General features: G+C 37.8%; 1 long non-coding RNA gene across 1 annotated transcript; it reads right to left on the reverse strand.

Annotated features, from left to right (window-relative positions):
* Window positions 1-492: 492 nt before the first annotated feature.
* On the reverse strand, window positions 493-5302 carry LOC130457198 (uncharacterized). Its single transcript, XR_008916307.1, has 2 exons — window positions 5176-5302; window positions 493-1114 (listed from the first exon to the last, which is right to left on the reverse strand). It is a non-coding gene; the product is annotated as an uncharacterized LOC130457198 (long non-coding RNA).
* Between the last annotated feature and the right edge of the window lie 8803 nt (window positions 5303-14105).

A 14105-nucleotide genomic window follows, 5' to 3' on the forward strand; every position in this document is an offset into this window, starting at 1 on the left:
GATTTCCATATCACACTACATGCACTTGGGAATAGAATAGAATACTCAACTCTAAGTAATGATGACTGAAATATGCAGGGAAGTAAGTAAAGAATTATATGAAGTGAATTAAACTTGTATAGAGAATCCACAGAAACACTGATTATGTCATTGTAAACCAGAATAACAACAGTGCTGTTTGACCTTGGAGAAATCTCTCAACTTCATGGAGAATTAATTTTTTCATCAGACAAGTCAAGATAACAATTCTACCTGGATTAACTCAGGGCTGATTGTAAGAATTAAATGAGTGAGTAAAAGATGTAAAGAATTTGAGAAGCTGTGAGTGAAGTACTATGAAAAAGGAAATTGATCCTGCTATTCCCATTGATAGAGGGGGCCTATAGTTCATCATTAAACATGGATTGAAAATGCTGATTTGAAATGAACTGCCACCATATAATAAGTGTTGATGGTTGGGAAGATTGTAAGAGAAAAGCAGCAAGTCCAGTCTCACCATGAAACATATGCTTTATTAGGATGCAAGAAAAGTGGAAGAAGGGTTAAAGTGGCCCTAAGATGGAAATCCAAACAGAGATTACACAGCACACTGTACAGAGCAGAAAGATGATGAAATAACAGGGGAGTCTGATCTTTCTAAGTTGCCTTTCCTCTGACATCACAGGGTTAAAGTTGACTCTTTCTTGGTTGATGCTCATCCTTGGAGGTAGAACTTGGAAGTAAGATGGATTCTTCTTTCTGATATGAGTGTAGCTGCAGGAACAAAGGTTCTTCTCCCAGGGATTCCATCCAGGGCACTTCAAGGGCAGAGGAACATGCAGATTCAGAGAGGGTAGGAAGAGCAGAGGTGTCTAAGGAGATGCTTGAACTCCCAGTTTCATGGTTCTTCTAGCATCTGGTGCTCTCATTTCTGGGGAGGGTTCTGTGGCTGGGAAGATGTATTGCCAGAAATGGAATTATTGTTCCCCTGTATCTCATTTCCAGAGGAAGTAACTGACCCTGAAATGCAAGTATTGCCCTTATTGATAGTGTTTTTCTCAGGGGCAGGTGGCTGACAAGGCACATTGATCATATTATTTTGGGTGCAGGACATCTTTCTTGGATCTCAGTGAATCTGAAAGAAAAAAAATCAGTGTTCACAGGTAGATAAATATTCTGCAATTATGAAAGTCTGCGTCTTCATACTGAGATGGGTTGGGATCAAAGGAGGCTCTTTGGCTAGACTTTGGGATAATCAACTATATACTGACTGGGGTTAAAGACCTATGAATAACAGTAGGTCTGACAGTTACTAGTTGTATAACTTTGAGGAAGACATTTAACTTCTCTGGGTCTTCTGTTTGCCATCACCAATACAGGCAAAATGAGGTCACCCTGATTATATATTAAATTCAAGGGAGTGCTACATCATGGTGAACTGATCATTTATATCCTCCATCACATCCTCCTCCAACATCTGATGAGAGTAGAACCCTGAGACCTCAAAACTAAAGGCTGAGAAAGTCATGCAATGCTGACTTCTTCCTAGCAAGAAGAGTTTCTATGATGGGACAGACAAAAGATGATTTGTGTATCATCTTTAACTTATTATCAAGTGACAAGTTGTGATGGTCTGTAAACCTCAAAATTCCTTAGACTTATAAATGTTGGAAATTTCACCATTGGGATATTTCATACTTGGAAAATTTCTTACTGATAGTCTATTGGAATGGGAACTCCATTGGCATGGGAGGTTCCTTCTCTTCCCTTCTTCAGATTACATTAGGACAGAAACCCTTTGCTGAACAATGGAAAGGACTTTGACCTATGCTTAAGCATAGAACAGGAATTTCTTTGAGTCTTGATTGATTTTAGAATTGATACAATGGAGATACTGCACCCTATTCAGTCCTAATAGGATTGAGTAAGGGCTGCAGCCTAGATCAAAATTTAATTATTCCAATCTCTACCATACTCAAGTTAACAGGATTTAGAAAGGGCTGTAGCAAAGGAATAAAGATTTAATCATTTGAAAAATATGACCTTCAACAGACATGTGCAAAAGCCAGAAACCTCTGGGCGGTCCTGGGTTAAGCGAGAGCCTCCATTGACAGGGAAATTGATGAAGAGTGATTGGTAGATGTGAGGACTGAGGGGAGGCAACTTGGATGGTTTCCTTAAAGATAGGGGGTCTGAAGTCTCCAGGAGGTTGTTGAGGTTTTGGTCGGTGTGGTTCCTGGGCTCTGAGAAGGCTTGCTCTGAAGGAAGCTGAAGGTGGGGGCCTCTGAGACTGTTTCTCCATTTTGGACACGTGAGTGATAGGGACTGATCTCTTTTCTTTGCCCCAGCTATCTAAGGGCTTGGGCCTTTTGGCCCAGCCTAAACAGAAGGGGGTATTTAAGCCCTATTCCCTTCTCTCCCTTTTTCTCTCTCTCTATCTCTAATTCCTTTCTTACTCCTATTGTAATTAAACTCCAAAAAAGGCTGACGGCTGACTTGAGTTTTTCATTTAGGAATTACATAGCTGATTTCTTGGCGACCTTAAATTAATATATATCAGTCTTTTAAAGTGATTCCCTTGTTACAGGTCAAGCAACTCATGAAGACCATCGTCTAAGGTAGTGACTGATTTGAGAGAAATTCCACAATGTTATGATAGTAAGTCTTTGAAAAACTTCTATTATTAGAGCATTGACTCAACTGTTTCCCATCTTACATATTTACTACTGTTTATGAAGGGAGGTAAACTAAGTCATTGACCAGAAAAATCTGTTTTTCCCTGAGAAAGTAGAATTCAGAAATGAGCTTTCCTGTGAAGGTCAGTCAGTTCAGAATAGTTAGAATCCATGAGAAAAGAGCTCCCTTAGTGATGGCAGCTGGGATAAGATACAAGGAATGCCTTGTACCCCACACCACTGACCAATATAGCTTCTAGACGATAAAGCTGCTCGCTCCATCAGGGTTATGTCTCATAATGAACATTGTTTGCTTTGTATCTTGCACCCTATAAAAGCTGCATTGTAACTTCAGTCTGATGCAGCTTTCACTAGGAAGGTTGCCCTGGCTAGTTAGGTATGTATTATTAATAAATAATATTGATTCCATTATTCAGTTCAATAACTTCTGGGTGTCCAGACTCATTTTATGAAGTGCACCACTTCATTTATTCATTGGTCCTCCCTATTAATTCTCCTTTCTTCAGTTTTTTTTCCTTTTTTTTTCAAACTCTTACCTTCCGTTTTAGAAGCAATACTGTGTATTGTTTCTAAGGCAGAAGAGTGAATGAGGCTAAGCAATGGGGGTTAAGTGACTTGCTTAGGGTCACACACCTAGGAAGTATCTGAGGCCATATTTGAACCCAGGACCTCTAGTCTCTAGGTTGGACACTTGATCTACTGAGCACCCAGCTGCCTCCTTCAGTTCTTTCTCTAAAGCCTTCATGTAACCCCAGCCCATGATCAAAATAACCATTATGAAGAAGATAGAGCATCCCATAGCAAATTCTGCCATATCACTGGATCATCTGAAAAGAAGATGTTGGAGAGATTATATAGACAAAGAAGCCCTGGTCTGGATGATAGAACAAGTATGAGTTAATCAATCTAATATTAGACCTCTAGTAAGCATTGACAATGTATCAATCACTGTGCACAGCTCTGAGGACAGAAAGAAAGAACAAATCACCCCCTCTATGATCTCAGGAAGCTTATGTGCTATTGAAGAGGACAACATGTTGGGGGAGGGGAGGGTGAAGAAGCCAGGTTCCTGTAAGCTCTGTCTAGTGTCAAAGGAATTTAATCCTAAAGGAAACTTTCCATACCTCTCTGTCCTCTTTTGAATATTGAAGTAGCTTAACACAGTCATCTGGAAAGTACTCACCAACTCACATGTCACAAATAAATGTTTTTGAATGGATGTCTATAGCACCACAGTTTTATATAATGTTATTGGAAATGAATAAAACTTGAAGGAAAAGACCCAAACTCCCTAGAATTTGGCCTAATCCACTAATCAAACTTCATTGTCATGACCATCAGAATGAGAGAATCATGATGAAAGCCTCCAGGGAGCTGTGCCAAAACATGGGAAAATAAAAAATGGGAGAAATGCCCTTGTGGCCCCAGGACCTCAATATCAGATATGCCTTTGATGGATCAGAGGGAGATTCTGCTCTGATCATTAGCATCCTCTAGAAGAAGATGGAGAAGAGAAGGTTATTATACCTTCTATAGTATCCTTTAGTTAAAAGCCTTCTTAGATTTTTGTTAGACTCCTTCTAGGTTCCTGTGTAAGGTAGAGTTCAACACCACATATGAAAAATTTCATAAAAATAGTCCAGGGTCAACAGGCTTCAACAATCCTTCTCTGAATTCCAACAATCAGTAAAACAAATATTTGACCTTCCATGATAGTTCAGAGAGAAGAGAAATCAATTAAGCCAATTCTTTTTTGAAAGTGAGGGAACTGAGACCCAGTAAATATCCAAACCTCATAAAGGTAAGAGTGAGTGATAGAACCAGTATTTGAATCCATGTTTTTTCATTTTATGTGTCATTTTCTTCCACACATGCTGCCACCCGAGCACCTCTCATACAATTAAATTTAAGAATAGATCTTAGGAGTCTAAGAAAATGAGGTGTTTGGAATGAAGGACCTCTAAAATCAAAGCAGGAAGAAACTTTCAAGATCATCTAATGCAAAGTTCATTTTACAGAAAAAAAATTGATCATCAGAGAAAAAAGTGACTTGATCAAAGTGAAAGAGCTGAATAGGATGAGGTCAAAGATTTTTAACTGCAATCTCCTTATTTCCTACCAGGGAATCTTTAATTGCTAATGCTCAATTCAGTGGAAATGAGAAAACATCAAAATTTGTATCAAGAAGATCTCAGGAATATAATATAAATTATTCTTTTAGAGTATTTCATAGGATGCATGAACCGAAAGGAATCTGGAACATTACCAATAGGCCCAAAATAACCTTTTACAAAGAAGGAAATGAATACCAAATGAAGTGAAGTGACATCCTTAAAGTAACATAACTCATTAGAGGCAAAACAAAGACAAGAACCGAGAACTCAGTATTTCTGATTCCCATTCCAGTGTGCTCTCCCTTCCACAAAAGGGCCTCCTCTGCCTTTCAGCCTCCAAGAGAAATCCCAGCCCCAAAATGTGCCCTGAAGAATCTCACACTCACCAGATGCTCCAGAACTGAGTGGGATCTAGAAGAGCCAGTGGATGGCTCGGTATTCAGCAAGAGCACTTTAATAGGGCTTGGAAGTCCTGCCCACAGGAAGGGAAGGTGATACCACACTCTGTTATGTCAGGTGCAGGATAAAACAATATATGTAACAAAAATGTTTTGTAATAAATGTTATGTAATATGTAATAAATCTTATGTAATTTTATGTAAAGTTCATTTGTATCCTTAAACTACTTCAGAGGAAAAAGTGGTTCATGGTTTGAAAAATATGGACTTAACAATTAAACAAAAAGCAATAATAATACGGAATAGAGTCAACTACTGATCATGAGAAACTCATTTCAGGGCTTTCCTGCCCTCTTCCCTTTTATCATAGAGTTCCACATGCTTGAAATAAACTACGAATCTAGCCCAAAGAATAAGAGTTTACAACACATAGATAATTTAGAAGACTAATGACAAGAAATAGGGAAAGGAAAAAAAACGTGTTTTTCAGAGCAAAGAGCAAAAAGAAGGGAAATTTTTAATAAAATATCAATCTCAACCATTCACACTTAATGAATAAAGTTAGAACTCCTGATGCCATTAGAGTTGTTTCCATGAACAACTTTTGCTACTAACTCTAAGGATAAGTCTACCAAACTCAGACCCAAGAGTCTCTGTGCAATTTCTACCAGGTGCTGGTAGAAAGCAATCAGGGTAGCTGAATGTTGGTTCCTCGTTATGATCATAGCCCCAAACAGTGATTTTTGAAGAAAGGAAAACTGAGAGTGATGGGTTTTCCTTTACCCTCCTGTTTTTGTTTGAAAACCAAATGATAATCACAAGGAACAAAACTGGAATAGGGTTAATTCTCATTCTAAGTTAACAGGATTCTCAGCATCCTTATGATTCCTAAGGAATCTCCAAAATAAAAATTATCCACAAAGCATATGAAGAACATGAAAACTTGTCCTCAAATAAAGAAGGCAGTTGCTGTGCATGCTCATAAATTTGACTGATGGCAGAAATGGATGGGAAAGGTCATCCAGTATATTATTTCCTACCAGCCTAAATATTTTTGCTTTTCTACTTTAAAATCCATTCATACAACTAATTATTATTTTACTTATTTATTCATCAAATATTTATCAATTGCATTCCATTTGACAGGTTTCATACTTCATAGTTCAATGAGATTTCCTGATCTTTGTATTTTATTGACTGGATAGCCTGCATGACCATGGTGGTCTAGCTCTTGGATGCTCCAATCATTAACAGGATTTTTTCACTATGAAACTCTGTATTGAAAATATTATTTCTCATGTAGTTGGACCAAGGCTTATTCTGGTCACGAAAGTGAGTGGGGCAAGTTATTTCCTGATCTGAAAGAGAGTATATTTTGTTTGGGAGTTGCTTGAAATGGTTGAGTCTTGAATTGTGCCCAATTCCTCTGGGTAGGACTCCTTGTAAAATTGGGGTTCAACACCATACACAAGAAATTTAATGAGATCTATATTCAACACATTCAACACCTTTCAACATTCTGACCCAAGTCACCCAATGAAAGAATGAAACACACAAAGATCTTCAATGGAGAGTAGAATGAAGACTCAGAGACAACAGGAATCTTAGAAATCAATTAATCTAATTCCCTCTTTTTATAAGAATGAGAAATGAGGCACAATAAATACCCAAAGACCATGAAGATAGGAATAAGTGAGAGGACCTTGAACACAGGTCTCATCATTCTCTCTTTAGTCATGGCCTTCTGCACATGCCAGCACCTTAACAGCTATGATAGAATTTAGTTTAAGAAGAGATCTTGGGGATCTAAGAAAACCCAGGGTTTGGAATCCATGATGTCTAAGGTCAAAGCTAGAAGAGACTTTAGAGATAATATAGTGCAAAACTTTAAATTGTTCATATGTAAATTAAATTTGGGAGAAAAAAGTGAATTGTCCAAATTTATTACCTGATTTCAAAGGAATCTATCATTTCATCTCAGGTCTTCTAATTTATGAACAGGACTCTTTAATGTATATTGCTCAATTCAGGGGAAATTAGAGGAGATTAAAAATGCCCAAAGGGACTTCTTAGCTAGGTAATATGAAGTAATTCCTTGAAATATTATATAGAGTTCTCAAGCAGAAACAATATATTTTAAAAATGGAACTAATCAAGAGAGGGAAGATACTAATATTTAGGTTGATGTTTAGAGGGTCCTTTCACTAGAGTTCTTCAAATAGAAATTCACTGGCCAGCTTCTTTGGAGATTCTGTAGAAAAGATGTGGTCACTGTTTGGAATTAACCATATTAACTTCCAATGCATTTAACCACTTTACAGAGAGATTCATATTCGAAAAGGAGTATATATACATGTATAAATATATAGTATAAGTGTGTGTGTGAGTGTGTGAGTATGTGTTGCATAAGAAAATCCAGAATTGTCCCCAGCATGTGGCAGGGAACATGTACTTAGGCTCCTCTAACATTAGTTCTGTAAACCTTAAATATCTTAGACTTATAAATGTTGGCAATTTCACCATTGGGAAATTTCGTACTTGAAAAATTCCCTATTGATAGTAGGAACTCTATTGGAATGTGAACCCTATTGGCATGGAGGGTTCCTCCTCCTCCCTTCTTAAGATTACTTTAGGTCAGAAACCTTTTGCTGAACAATGGAAAGGGCTTTGACCTATGCTTAAGCATAGAAATGGAATTTCTTTGAGTCATGATTGATTTTAGAATTGATACAATAGAGATACTTGAATGACAGAACCAGATCTTGGAAAATACAATTTCCACCCCACTCAGTCCTAACAGGATTTAGGAAGGGCTGTAGCATAGATCAAGATTTAATTATTTGAGAATATGACCTTCAACAGACATGTGCAAAGCCACAGACCTCTGGGTGGTCCTGGGTTAAGCTAGAGCCACCATTGGCACAGGGAAGACATGGACAGTGACTGGGAGATGTGAGAACTGAGGGGAGGGACCTTGGATGTTTTCCTTAAAGATAGAGGGGTCTGAGGACTGGGGGTTTTGTTTGGAGAGTTTTGGCTCTGAGTGGTTGGAGAGGTGCTCTGAGAAGCTTGCTCTGAAGGAAGCTGGAGGTGGAGGCCCCTGAGACTGTTTCTCCATTTTGGTCACGCGAGTAATAGGGACTGATCTCCTTTCTTTGCCCCAGCTATCTAAGGGCTTAGGCCTTTTGGCCCAGCCTAAACAGAAGGGGTATTTAAGCCCTATTCCCTTCTCTCCCTTTTCTCTCTCTCTCTCTCTCTCTCTCTCTCTCTCTCTCTCTCTCTCTCTCTAATACCTTTCTTCATCCTGTTTGTAATTAAACTTTATAAAAGGTTGACTGCTGATGACTTGAGTTTTCATTTAGGAATTACATAGCTGAATTCCTTGGCGACCTTAAATTAATATATATCAGTCTTTTAAAGTGATTTCCATGTCACATTGTGGCGACCACGAAGGGACTCTTGCTATACTCTTGCTATAATATCAATATATGCCTAAAAGCTTTAAACTATGGGAACCTGCCATTTATTGATAAAATATTATAGGACTGTGATTAATGCTTGTGTCTGATTCCAGGAAAAGGGATAAAAACAAGGAGCACAGACTAAACCTGAATAGTGCCAATAGAGCACACAAGAAATATTAAAATGAGACTCGAGGTTGCGACGCTTAACTTATGTTTAAGCCATAGGACTTCCTTGTATCTACACTCTTTTCGAAGTACTCAAACAAGTACAAAGCTTGACTATCATGCTGGCTCCCTATATCCCTGAGGGAAAAAAAAAATCAGATGAGGGAATGACATTTCCCCATCAAAATAGAATTCTAATTCTTTTCTTCTTATATTATGGCAACTTCCTGTAGTCTTGGCTACAAATGGCTAAGTGAAATATTACTGCATTCTGTCCTACATACTTGTGGGATAGAAATTACTTTAAACTGGACCTATACAAGGCCTATTTTGAATTTTTCTTATGTTTTTGATTATTTTTCTATTCTCTTGATAATTGACACATACACCCCCATAACTTAACATTGCATTCTGAGCTAAACTTGATATTTTTTTTTAATGCTTACTTCAGGGGGGATTGTATTTTAATTTAAAATCTAAGAATTTTTTTTTGAATTTTTTTGTTTGAGATTGTATTTTTTTTAAAAAATTCTAGAATTTTGTTTAAGATTTGACTTTTATAAAAAAATTCAAAGATTTTGATTCTGTTTGAGAAAAGATCTTCAAGAAAGAAGCTTGAAACTTTTATATCCAGAGAATGAACTGTTGCAGAAAGATGCTGAAAACCTACACTTCATCAAGAAGATCAAGAATGAACTTTGGATGTGATTGATTGGACTGAACTTTTGATTGAACATTTATTGTAACTGTACACATTTATGCCAAAAGGGACTGCCCCTCATTTGGCTTTCTGTCAATGCGCCTATCAAAACATTGGTTTTACTTTCTTTTCTTTTCTATTTCCTCTCTAACTCTTCTAATTTCTCTTAGAAAATTGAATATTGTGTATATCTATAGTTAGAAGTGAATTTAGAACTACAAAATGATTATGTTAAATGATCAATGGGGAGACTAGTCTCCCAATGATCATCAGGGGGGATTGTAAACCTTAAAATATCTTAGACTTATAAATGTTGGCAATTTCACCATTGGGAAATTTCATACTTGAAAAATTCCCTATTGATAGTAGGAACTCTATTGGAATGTGAACCCTATTGGCATGGGAGGTTCCTCCTCCTCCCTTCTTAAGATTACTTTAGGACAGAAACCTTTTGCTGAACAATGGAAAGGGCTTTGACCTATGCTTAAGCATAGAAATGGAATTTCTTTGAGTCATGATTGATTTTAGAATTGATACAATAGAGATACTTGAATGACAGAACCAGGTCTTGGAAAATACAATTTCCACCCCACTCAGTCCTAACAGGATTTAAGAAGGGCTGCAGCATAGACCAAAATTTAATTATTCCAATCTCTACCCTACTCAGGGTAACAGGATTTAGGAAGGGCTGTAGCATAGATCAAGATTTAATTATTTGAGAATATGACCTTCAACAGACATGTGCAAAGCCACAGACCTCTGGGCGGTTCTGGGTTAAGCTAGAGCCACCACTGGCACAGGGAAGACATGGACAGTGATTGGGAAATGTGAGAACTGAGGGGAGGGAACTTGGATGGTTTCCTTAAAGATAGAGGGGTCTGAGGACTGGGGGTTTTGTTTGGAGAGTTTTGGCTCTGAGTGGTTGGAGAGGTGCTCTGAGAAGCTTGCTCTGAAGGAAGCTGGAGGTGGAGGCCCCTGAGACTGTTTCTCCATTTTGGTCACGCGAGCAATAGGGACTGATCTCCTTTCTTTGCCCCAGCTATCTAAGGGCTTGGGCCTTTTGGCCCAGCCTAAACAGAAGGGGTATTTAAGCCCTATTCCCTTCTCTCCCTTTTCTCTCTCCCTCTCTCTCTCTATCTCTAATACCTTTCTTCATCCTGTTTTAATTAAACTTTATAAAAGGTTGACTGCTGATGACTTGAGTTTTCATCTAGGAATTACATAGCTGAATTCCTTGGCGACCTTAAATTAATATATATCAGTCTTTTAAAGTGATTTCCATGTCACAGTTCTCTCTTTCCTTAAAGTATTGTCTTTGTTTCTCTCACCTCTACAAAATTAAGTTATAAAACTTAGGCTCTAGATTGTATATGAAATATCTCCCAAGTACTAGGAAAGCAATCTGGGGAGTTTGTATATAGTGAATCAGATTTCTAGGTTATGATCCTAGGCCCAACCAGTCAGAATTTTTTAGGGAAGGATAACATAGAATTATGTGCTTTCCCTCACACTCCTATTTTTCCTTTAAAAAAATCATAAGTAGCAAAACATGAATGAAGTCACTCGTCATTCCAAGCCACTAGCATTCTCAAGATTCTCATGAATCCTGAATATTTTCCAAAATAAAAATTATCCTCTAAAATACTAAATAGCACGAAGGTTTTCCCTCAAATAAAGAAGCAGAGAGCTGCTGTGCATTGTCATTAGTATTATTGATGGCAGAGATGGATGGAAAAGGTTAGCCAGGGTATTACTAACTAGTGCCATCATCTTTTTGGTTCTCTATTTTGAAATCCATTCATTCATCTGAATGCACAGAATTCTCTGACCAAGGAAATTGTAGGTCTTTGAAGAATTTTTCTTAATATGGATTCAATTCAACTCACTTCCACAATCTTCCAAACTCATTTCCAAAATCTTTCACATTTATTACTCATCTTCTTCTTGGTCCCTCCAGCAAATTCTCTCATTTGTCCATTCTTTTTCTAGAATCTAAAAGAAGCTCCAGCTAATGATGGAAACAGCCACTGGTCAGGACATAGTAATGAGTAAATCTTAGTCAATCAATACTTATTAAACACTTGATATATATCAGTTATTAGGATAAGCTCTGAGGACTGAAAGAAAAAAATAAATGACTATGATATCAAAAAACTCACATTCTATGGGAAAAGGTAACTTGTAAAAAAGAGGGAAAAAAGGTTCTGAAAATATATATGCAGTCAATGGAATTTGATCTTAAAGCATCAAGGTTTCTCTTGGACTGACTCTTGTCATCTGACAATGAGGAACTTAAAGCAGTTCTCTGGAATTTCTCTGCAAAAGCTAATATTACAAATAAGTGCAGGTTGAATGAATGTGCCAATTGACATTTGATCTTGCAAATGGTCAGAGTAAATGAGAAAGATCTTGAGGGATAAAGAACAAAAGGCCTGAAATTCTGGCTAACTTCCTGATAAATCCACATTCTCATGACTTCCACGATAAGGCATACTTGATTAAACACCTCCAGACAGCTCTGCCAGGATTTGTAGAGCCTACAAGGGTTCTGTGGAATTGCTGAACAAAAAGCCTTTTGATATAAGGAGTTAATGTGAAACAGTATACCTCTTCCTTGGAAAGGGGACTCAAGGACTGAAAAATGTGAACTAAGCAACTAGACAAAACAATTCAATAACAGAGAATTGGGTCAATTAACTAAACAGAATCAATTATTCCATGATACAAAATAATTTTAATTTTTTCATAGGGTACATTTTAGAATTAAAGAAGAGTCTGACAGCTTCCTATGGAAGGGAAGAATTCTGCTGGTATTTTAAGGAAGGCAAGTAAATTGAGGGGCAAATATGAAGAAGGCAAGCATTGGAGTTTATTATCCTAGTATAATGAAATCTCTCTGAAGATAGAGACTAGGACAGAAACTCTTCAGCTTTTGTCCTTGAGTCTTGAGCACTGTACAAGACTCTGGCATATGATACAGAGATCATCCATATTGTGTGTTTTCTGAAATGACTGAATTGAGTCCTGGGCTCTGTTAATGGATATACAGAACTCTAACATGGAAGAAAATGATGTATTTCTGCACTGCTTGGCTCAGACTACAGCTGGAGTATTTTTGTCCAATTGTAGGCCCCCTATTTTAGGAAAGGCATTTTTAAGCTGAGAGCTCTTAATATGAAGAAAAAATAAGTTTTGCAATAGCATCCTATGGAGATTGGATGAAAGGGAAAATTGGAAGGTGATCCTGGAGAAGAAAGAGAAGGCCTTGTAAGTAACGGGTCTCTGATTTTTTAAATGAAATAGTCTTGAAAATTGGTTCACTGGGGGCAGCTGGGTAGCTCAGTGGATTGAGAACCAGCCCTAGAGACGGGAGGTCCTAGGTTCAAATCTGGCCTCAGACACTTCCCAGCTGTGTGACCCTGGGCAAGTCACTTGACCCCCATTGCCTAGCCTTTACCACTCTTCTGCCTTGGAGCCAATACACAGTATTGATTCCAAGACGGAAGGTAAGGGTTTAAAAAAAAAAAAAAGAAAATTGGTTCACTGGATGCAGTTCTGGGGGTGGAGCCAAGATGGAGGAGTAACTAGAATAGCAGCACCTTTTCCCCAGGAAAATCATCTCTGACCAAGAGTAAAATATTGCCACAAAAAGAATATAGGAGTGAAACAAAGTTAAAAAAAAAAAAAAAAGAAAACCCAGAACATAGGTAGAGATTATCTGGGGAACTGAGGGGAGAGGGCAGCAGAGGTAGGAGGCATAGCAGCAAGTCTTTAACAAATTCTCCCTCCATGAATGGGCTGCCAGGGTATGCTATTAGCTTGGCAACTTGAAAACTTGCTCACAGTGATGAAATATTTAGCTGTTTCTGCTTCACAAAAGTATTTTGCTGAGTTGTCAATGTATTTTTCAGTTTTAATATTTTATCTTTTCTCACATCTCCAACCAAACAATCATATTTATCTTTATGTTGAGTTTGATAGTGTTGATGCAAATTGTATTCTTTGAACACAGACACTATATTCTGGCATATCAAACACACAGCTCTTTCCTTGTACTGCATGAAAAAGTAATCGAAAGTCCACTGTTCTTTGAATATCCTACACTGAGTCAATTTTTCTCTTTCTTGATGTCATTTTTTCCTAGGGATTCCAAATTGCTATTAGTAAAATACCAATTATATATATATACATACATACATATATATATGCATGCATATATGTATATTTATATACAGCCCTACAAAAACAATATACCAACAATAATTTTGCCCACACAGAGGCATACAGACTGCACTGCCCATCAATGCAGCCTTCTCAGTCCACATCATTTCAGTCTCACCTGTGGCCATATTGGTGGAACTCTACTTTTACCTTAGGCTCACACTGGTGTGGTGCAGGAACCAGCATTACAGAGCTGGTTTCTCCACCACCTTTCCAGTTCACACTACCCTGTGCAAACTGCACTGTGATCTGTGAACTCACACAGGAATCTGATTGCATGGGTCAGACCCATGAGATCAGATTCCATAGCAGGAAAAAAGAAGGCATGACACTAGTGTGTATCCTCTTGTGGTCCATATTTATGGATC

This window comes from Monodelphis domestica, chromosome 2, assembly GCF_027887165.1.
Source record: "Monodelphis domestica isolate mMonDom1 chromosome 2, mMonDom1.pri, whole genome shotgun sequence".
In the NCBI taxonomy this organism is placed as follows: domain Eukaryota; kingdom Metazoa; phylum Chordata; class Mammalia; order Didelphimorphia; family Didelphidae; genus Monodelphis; species Monodelphis domestica.